Consider the following 8,071-nt stretch of genomic DNA (forward strand, 5'->3'; position numbering starts at 1 on the left):
AGTTTGAGACTGTGACATGGAAGACAGTAGTACCTTTAACAGAGATAGGAAAGTTGGGATAGAAAAGTGTTTGTTCAACATGGAACATGTTGAATTTGAGATATATGAGATTAATTGAAAATTCAGGACTAGTCCAGAGCAAACCTGCAGGGAAGTGGAAGGCAGAATCCAAACCTCCAAAGAGTAAAACAAAAGCTGAGAGGAAAACGGTTGAAAGGAGGAGCAGGATGGAGAGTCAGGTACAAAGGGCACAACCATAGATGGTCAAGGCCATAAATGGGAAAGTAAATCACTAGGTCAGAAACCATGAAGAAACATTCAGGTTGAATATGAAATATGTCAGGAAAAGGTGACTGGGGTCAAGGCCATGAGAAAGAACCATTAGGTCTTTTACAGGCTGCATTTATCTGTGCTGGCTATAGGGAGCCAGGTAGGACTCATGGCTTAGCACTCAAGAGCTGCCCTCCACAAGTTAGACCAGGGCGAGAAACCCAGAGTTGGAGGCATCTGTTGAGCTCATCAGGAGCTGTGATACAAAGATCTGGTCTCTGCCCCATCTGAACAGGAGTGACAACAGAAGCTTTGGGAACTGATGAGTCACTAAGGAAGAAAATGCAGAGCTCGAGTTGCAACTAGTGGCCCCAGGGTTAAACTGACCCCCAGGAATGTTTTTCGTGTGTGTGTGTGTGTGTGTGTGTGTGTGTGTGTGTGTGTGTGTGTTTTGCGGTATGTGGGCCTCTCACTGTTGTGGCCTCTCCCGTTGCGGAGCACAGGCTCCGGACACACAGGCTCAGCGGCCATGGCTCACGGGCCTAGCCACTCCGCGGCATGCGGGACCCTCCCGGACCGGGGCACGAACCTGCGTCCCCTGCATTGGCAGGAGGACTCTCAACCACTGCGCCACCAGGGGAGCCCACCCAGCAATGTTTTATTTGGGCTACACAAGGTTTTATTTTTCAAGTTAACATCTACTTTTTTATTTAAATTTACTTAATTTTTTTTTTTTTTTTTTTTTTGCGATATGCGGGCCTCTCACTGCCGTGGCCTCTCCCGTTGCGGAGCACAGGCTCCAGACGCACAGGCTCAGCGGCCATGGCTCACGGGCCCAGCCACTCCGCGGCATATGGGATCTTCCCGGACCAGGGCACGAACCTGGGTCCCCTGCACCGGCAGGCGGACTCTCAGCCACTGCGCCACCAGGGAAGCCCCTAAATTTACTTAATTTATTTGGTTGTGCTGGGTCTTAGTTGCAGCTGGCAGGCTCCTTAGTTGTGTCTTGTGGGCTCCTTAGTTGTGGCTCATGAGCTCCTTAGTTGTGGCATGCGAACTCTTAGTTGTGGCATGCATGTGGGATCTAGTTCCCTGACCAGGGATCAAACCCTGGCCCCCTGCATTGGGAATGCAGAGTCTTAACCACTGTGCCATCAGGAAAGTCCCTAATGTCTACATTTTTTTTTTTTTTCTTTTTTTGGCTGTGTTGGGTCTTCATTGCTGCGCACAGGCTTTCTCTAGTTGCGGTGAGTGGGGGCTACACTTCACAGCCGTGTGCAGACTTCTCATTGCGATGGCTTCTCTTGTTGCAGAGCATGGGCTCTAGGCACATGGGCTTCAGTAGTTGTGGCTCGTGGGCTCAGTAGTTGTGGCTCACAGGCTCTAGAGCACAGGCTCAGTAGCTGTGGCACACGGGCTTAGTTGCTCCACGGCATGTGGGACTTCCCAGACCAGGGCTCAAACCCGTGTCCCCTGCATTGGCAGGAGGATTTTTAAGCACTACACCACCAGTGAAGCTCCCTAACATCTACTTTTAAATGTTAAGAATTTTCAGCAAAAAATCCTTATTTCTGGTTTATCTTGCAGAAACTAGAAGATCTGGTGACACTGGGCTAACATTCCAGTTGATAATAAGAGTCTGAGCTGAGTTGTGACCGCTGCCTTTAAAGGAAGTGTATAGGGTAGGCTAGGCTATGAAATAGAAGGAGCTTAGAATGAAGATTTGTTTCTTGTTCACTCAAAGCCCAGGGTCAGTCGGGCAACTGTCCAGAGCAGCTTTCCTCCTGGCAATGACTCAGGGATCCAGGCTGCTTACACCTCATGGCTCTAGTTTAACTTACGGTCTCCATGATCAGCAGGGAGCAGCAGCTGTTCAGATCGAGCTGCTCCAGAGCTTTTAACATGCTTCCTACTTGATGGGACACAGCTCCTTCCACTGACTGTCTATCTGCCAGAACTAGTCACATTTCCCCCAGTAGGGAGCTGAGAAATGGGGAGCTTATGGATTTGGGGTGAGCAGTAAATGTCTCTGCCACAGGGAGCAAGTGCTCTGTATGCAGTTTGCCACAATGCCTACCTACCAGGCTGCTTAAATGTTCCCATTAGCTGCCTGACTCCTGTAGGCATCTGCATCCATAGCCTTTGGGGCAAAAAGAGAGGAGGGCTGGTAGAGAACCTTGTGGAATGTTACCAGAGGCTAGCTCACAACAGAACCCTACACTGGCAGGTGTCTTTCTGCCTTTCCTCTCCTCCCCAAGGTAGCTGGTTATCGAGAGAACCCACACCCACACCTAGCCATCCCTTTCCCACTTTCCTGGGCACACCACTGAGGGATGCCTGCTTTTTCTCCAGAGATGAGGATTCAAAATGTTCTTGTGCTCCAGCCATTGCATATTTCAAATTCCTCATAGTCAAGAATATTCTTCTATATTCTATCCACTTTACTTCCCCTTGCATTGCGTTTTTCTGTTTACCCTTGTTCTGCAGAGCTGAGTAGGAACAGAGCTGCAACAAGAACCTGCACTACTAGGCTCTAGAAATTACGAATCCCCATGTAAAACGTTATTCAGGAAGATAATTTATGTGCTGTCCCTTTAAAGTGCTTGCTTTATATATCTTATTTTTCCCCTCTGGTTTTTAAAATTATTACCATTTGTTCCTCCTTTTCTGCCTTCTTTTGGATTAAATAACTTTTTAAATCCCACATTAATTAATTTATTGGATTTTTAGCTATACTTCTTTGCATTATTTTTTTTCCAATAATATGGTATTAATTGGGAAGTAAAATTAAATGTCCAGCAAGAGGAATTAATTGGAACAAACTGTTTTTCACAGCTAAGCATAAAATTAAAACATAGCAAACCAGCAGAAGTGAAATAATTGGTTTATAATGAATTATCATTTTTAATCACCGAGAGCCCCCAAACCTACTCATTTTCCTTTTACAGTAAATTTTATTTTTAGATTAATTCTAGTTTTCCTTATTACAAATGCAATACTTACAATTAAGATACAATTAAGTGAAAAAAAGTCATAGGAAAATCACATGCTTCCAGATATTTTAATGTATCCAGATACCACCACTAATAAAACCTTGATGTTTATATTTCCAAATCCTAGTCTATGTTTAAATTGCTTAAGTAAGTTTTATTGACTTTAGGCACACTATCATAGTTTACGCAAGCATCCCATCAATTGTGAAACCCTAAAGGTTTCCAACTAACCCATTCTTTTCTTTCCTTTTTTTTTTTAATTGGAGTATAATTGCTTTACAATGGTGTGTTAGTTTCTGCTATATAACAAAGTGAACCAGCTATACATATACATATATCCCCATAGCTCCTCCCTCTTGCGTCTCCCTCCCACCCTCCCTATCCCACCCCTCTAGGTGGACACAAAGCACTGAGCTGATCTCCTTGTGCTATGCGGCTGCTTCCCACTAGCTATCCATTTTACATTTGGTAGTGTATTATTTCTCTGCGGTTTTTCTTTGGCTGCGTTGGGTCTTCGTTGCTGTGCGTGGGCTTTCTCTAGTTGCGGCGAGCAGGGGCTACTCTTTGTTGTGGTGCACGGGCTTCTCATTGCAGTGGCTCCTCTTGTTGCAGAGCACAGGCTCTAGGAGCTCAGGCTTCAGTAGTTGTGGCTCACGGGCTCTAGAGCGCAGGCTCAGTAGTTGTGGTGCATGGGCTTAGTTGCTCCGCGGCATGTGGGATCTTCCCGGACCAGGGCTCAAACCCGTGTTCCCTGTGTTAGCAGGTGGATTCCTAACGACTGTGCCACCAGGGAAGCCCTCTGCATTATTTTTAAAGTACCCGTTCTAAGGCTTAGAATATCTATCCTTAACCTTTCATAGCCTACTTAGAGTTAATATTGAATCTCTTCAGACAGAAGGACGATCATCCTTTACGCTATAGTTGTAATATACACATTACACCTAAATACATCATAAATCCCACAACACAATGTTCTAAAATTTGCTTTTAACAATCAGATGCATTTTTTAAAAATTAAAAGGGAAAAAAGTCTTCTATATTTATGCAGCAATTTACGATTTCTGAAACTCTCCATTCATTCCTGAAGATCTGAATTTCCTCTGGTGTCACTTCCCCTCAGCTTTCTTCTTCTGGCACTCTAAGAATCTTGTTTCTCTGCTTTCAGGACTCTACAGTTCATGGGAAGCCCATCGCCATTCAAATTATTGTTCCCCTGTATATGATGTCACTTTTTTTCTGAATGTTTTCAAGATTTTCTTGCTATCATTGGTTTTCAGCATTTTGACTATGATAAGCCAATGCAGTTTTCTTTATATTTACACTCTTCAGGGTTTGCTGAGCTTCCCGAATCTTAACCAAATGTGGTTAACCAAATCTACAGTTTGGGGGTATTATTTCTTCAAATATTTACTATCCTATCTCTTTCTCTCCTCTCCTTTCGAGACTTCAGTAACATGTTCTATCTTTTGATATGGTCCACAGGTCCCTGAGGCTCTGTTCACTACCTTTTTTCCAATTTTTTTTCCCTCTCTTCAGATTTGATCATTTCTGTTGATCTACCTTCAAGTATAGAGACTCTTTCCTATCATCTCTCTTCCACTCTTAATCTCATCCATGAAATTTATTTCAGATATTGTATTTTTCAATTTGAAAATTTCCATTTGGTTCTTTTCATATTTTCTATTTCTCTGCTGAAATTTCCTACCTTTTCATTCATTACAAGTATATTTTACTTTAACTCAACAAGCACAGTTATAATAGCTGCATTAAAGTCCTTGTCTGATCATTTCAACATATGGCTCATCTCAAGGTTGCCCTCTGTTGTCTTTTCCCTCCAGAATGGGTCACATGGGCTTCCCTGGTGGCGCAGTGGTTGAGAGTCCGCCTGCCGATGCAGGGGACACGGATTCGTGCCCCGGTCCGGGAAGATCCCACATGCCGTGGAGCGGCTGGGCCCGTGGGCCATGGCTGCTGAGCCTGCGCGTCCCGAGCCTGTGCTCCGCAACGGGAGAGGCCACAACAGTGAGAGGCCCGCGTACCGCAAAAACAAAAACAAAAACAGAAGGGCTCACGTTTTCCATGTTCTTCACATGTTGAATAATTTTAACTGTATCCTATACATCGTGAAGGTTACGTTTTGAAGACTCTAGATTCTGTTATATCCCTCTGTGGCAAGCAGAATAATGGCCCTCTCAAAGATGACAACATCCAAACTTCTGGAACCTGTGAATATGTTATATTACACAGCAAAAGGGAATTAAGGCTGCAGATGGAATTACAGTTGCAAACTGGATGACCTTAAAATAGGAAGATTATACTGGATTATCCAGGTGGGCCCAATGTATCACAGGGGTCCTTAATAAGTGAAAGAGGGTAGCAGAAAGAAAAGCCAGAGTCAAAGTGATCAATACAAGAAGGATTCAACCCAATGTTTCTGGCTTTGAAAATGTAGGAAGGGGACCATGAGTCAAGGAACATGGGCATTTATACAGAAGGTGGAAAAGGCAAGGAAACAGAATCTCCCATAGAGCCTCCAGAAGGAACGCGGTCCTGTCAACACTTTTATTTTAGCTCAGTGAAACCCATTTCAGACTTCTGACCTAGAATCGTAAAAGAATAAATTTGTGTTTTTCTAAGCCCCTAAATTTGTGGAAATTTCCTACAGCAGGTACAAGGAACTAAGGCATCCTCCAAAAATGTTCATGTTTTCATTTTAGCAAGCAATTAAATTGGTTGGACCCAAACTACAACCTCTCTCACATGAGGTAGACGGCAGCTCAGATCTCAGTTCAATTCTCTCTCTTTTTTTTTTTTTTTTGCTTTCCTCAGCTGAACAGTTCATGCATTCATGCTTTAACGACCAGCCAGAGACTTGGGCAGAATCAACACTAGAATTCAGGCTCTCTTCTTTACGTATTCCCTCCTGACTTTCTGAGACAGAGACTAAGTAAATTGCATCACCCAAGTGTTCATGCCAAAAAGTTGGGAGAGTTCCCTCTCCTGTGCCCTTCACATCTAATCAATCATGAAGTCCACTTCCAAAATAGATCTGCATCTATCCCTTTCCATCTCTTCATTCATGCCTAAAACACCAACTTCTCTCATCAGGATTACACCAGGGTTGACTTATCCAGTAGGCACAGCAGGCACAATGCCTGGGCCCCACCATACTTTAAGGGGCCCACAAAAACATTTTAGTTTATTTTTAAATTATAAGAAAAAAATAGGAACTTCCCTGGTTGTCCAGTGGTTAAGACTACATGCTCCCAATGTAGGGGGCCTGGGTTCGATCCCTGGTCGGGGAACTAGATCTCACATGCCGCAACTAAAAAAAATTAAAAAAAAAAAGATGCCGCACACAGCAATGAAGATTCCGCATGTTGCAACTAAGACCCGGTGCAGCCAAAAAAATATAATAATAAAAATAAATAAATATTTTTTTAAAAAAGAAATGTTTAGGTCAAAGAAAATGTATAATATTAATATATTGGTCTTTATACCAGGACAATCATAAAATATAATTTTTAATACTGTTTTTTGGAGAAAAGGGCCTATGAAGGCAAAAGTACCTAGAGTCCATGAAAAGTCATTATGAGGTCCTGGTCTTTCTCTTCCATGAGTGCATGTGTATAATCCACTCTCCATTCACTAAACTGAGTAATCTTGTTGTCCTTGCTTAAAGTATGATTTCTATACAGTAAGGTGCACAACCCTTAAGTGTACAACCTGACGTACATAAATATACACTTGTGTAACCACCACCCACATCAAAATACTAAATAATCCTTTTCCAAATTTTATTCAAGTCATGACATTCCCTTGCATAAAATCTTTCCGTGCTTTCCCAATCCACTTGGAATAAAATCCAAACTCCTAAACCTGGTTCACAGAGCCTCACATGATCCAACCCCTACCTATTTCTCAAACCTCATCTTGTACGACGCTCCCCCCTCCCTCACCAAACTCCAGCTACCAGCTTTTAAATTCCTCCACCTGCCAACATGTTCCTGCCCTGGAGCATTTGATCTGGTAGTGCACCCTCTACCTTCTGCTAACGCTCTTCACAGGTCTGGCTCTTTGTAATTCAGATCTCAGTTTACATGTCACTTCCTCAGAGGACTTCCCTGACCATGCAATCTAAAGTTGCACAAAATCACTTTTATTAAGTCACCTTAATTACCTGCAGAGTGCTTATTATTTCTAATATTTTATTTATTCACTGCTTATTGTCTCACTGAACTGTAACATCCTTTGGAGCAGTTTTATTCTCCGTTGTACCCAAAACGCCAACAACAGTGCCTGACACATGGTAAGCGCTCAATGAAATTTTTCATTGAATTAACTACTATCTATGATAAAAATATAGCATTAGCTAGAGGAAGCGTGGATGGCACTCGGCTGTGAAATCCTAAGGGCCTGAGTTTGACTTAATTTAGTCGGTAAAATGAAGGCTTAAAAGAGGTAAAAGCCCGTGGCAAGTAAGCGTTCAATATTTGTTACTTATTCCTTCTAAACATGCCCAATTAAAACCATCCTTAAGCAGAATACTGGGTTTGTTTTGCTTTAACAAAAAGCAATTTACAAAGAAACTCAAAATCTTCCCTTTCAGGAAACCAATTGTGGCACGCCCATTCTGAGTTCCAGCCAGCTGCCATTCGGTGCCAGAGAGGTGGAACCTGCAAGCGCGGCCTCGCCCCTTCCGCACCGGCCGGAAGTCTGCGGATCAGGAGACCCCGCCCCGGGCTCAGACCCTGCCCCTCGTCCGCGCGTAGCCCTACGTAAAGCGGGGTTTCGCGACAGCCCAGGCC

This window comes from Pseudorca crassidens, chromosome 11 (assembly GCF_039906515.1).
Source record: "Pseudorca crassidens isolate mPseCra1 chromosome 11, mPseCra1.hap1, whole genome shotgun sequence".
NCBI classification, from domain to species: Eukaryota; Metazoa; Chordata; class Mammalia; order Artiodactyla; family Delphinidae; genus Pseudorca; species Pseudorca crassidens.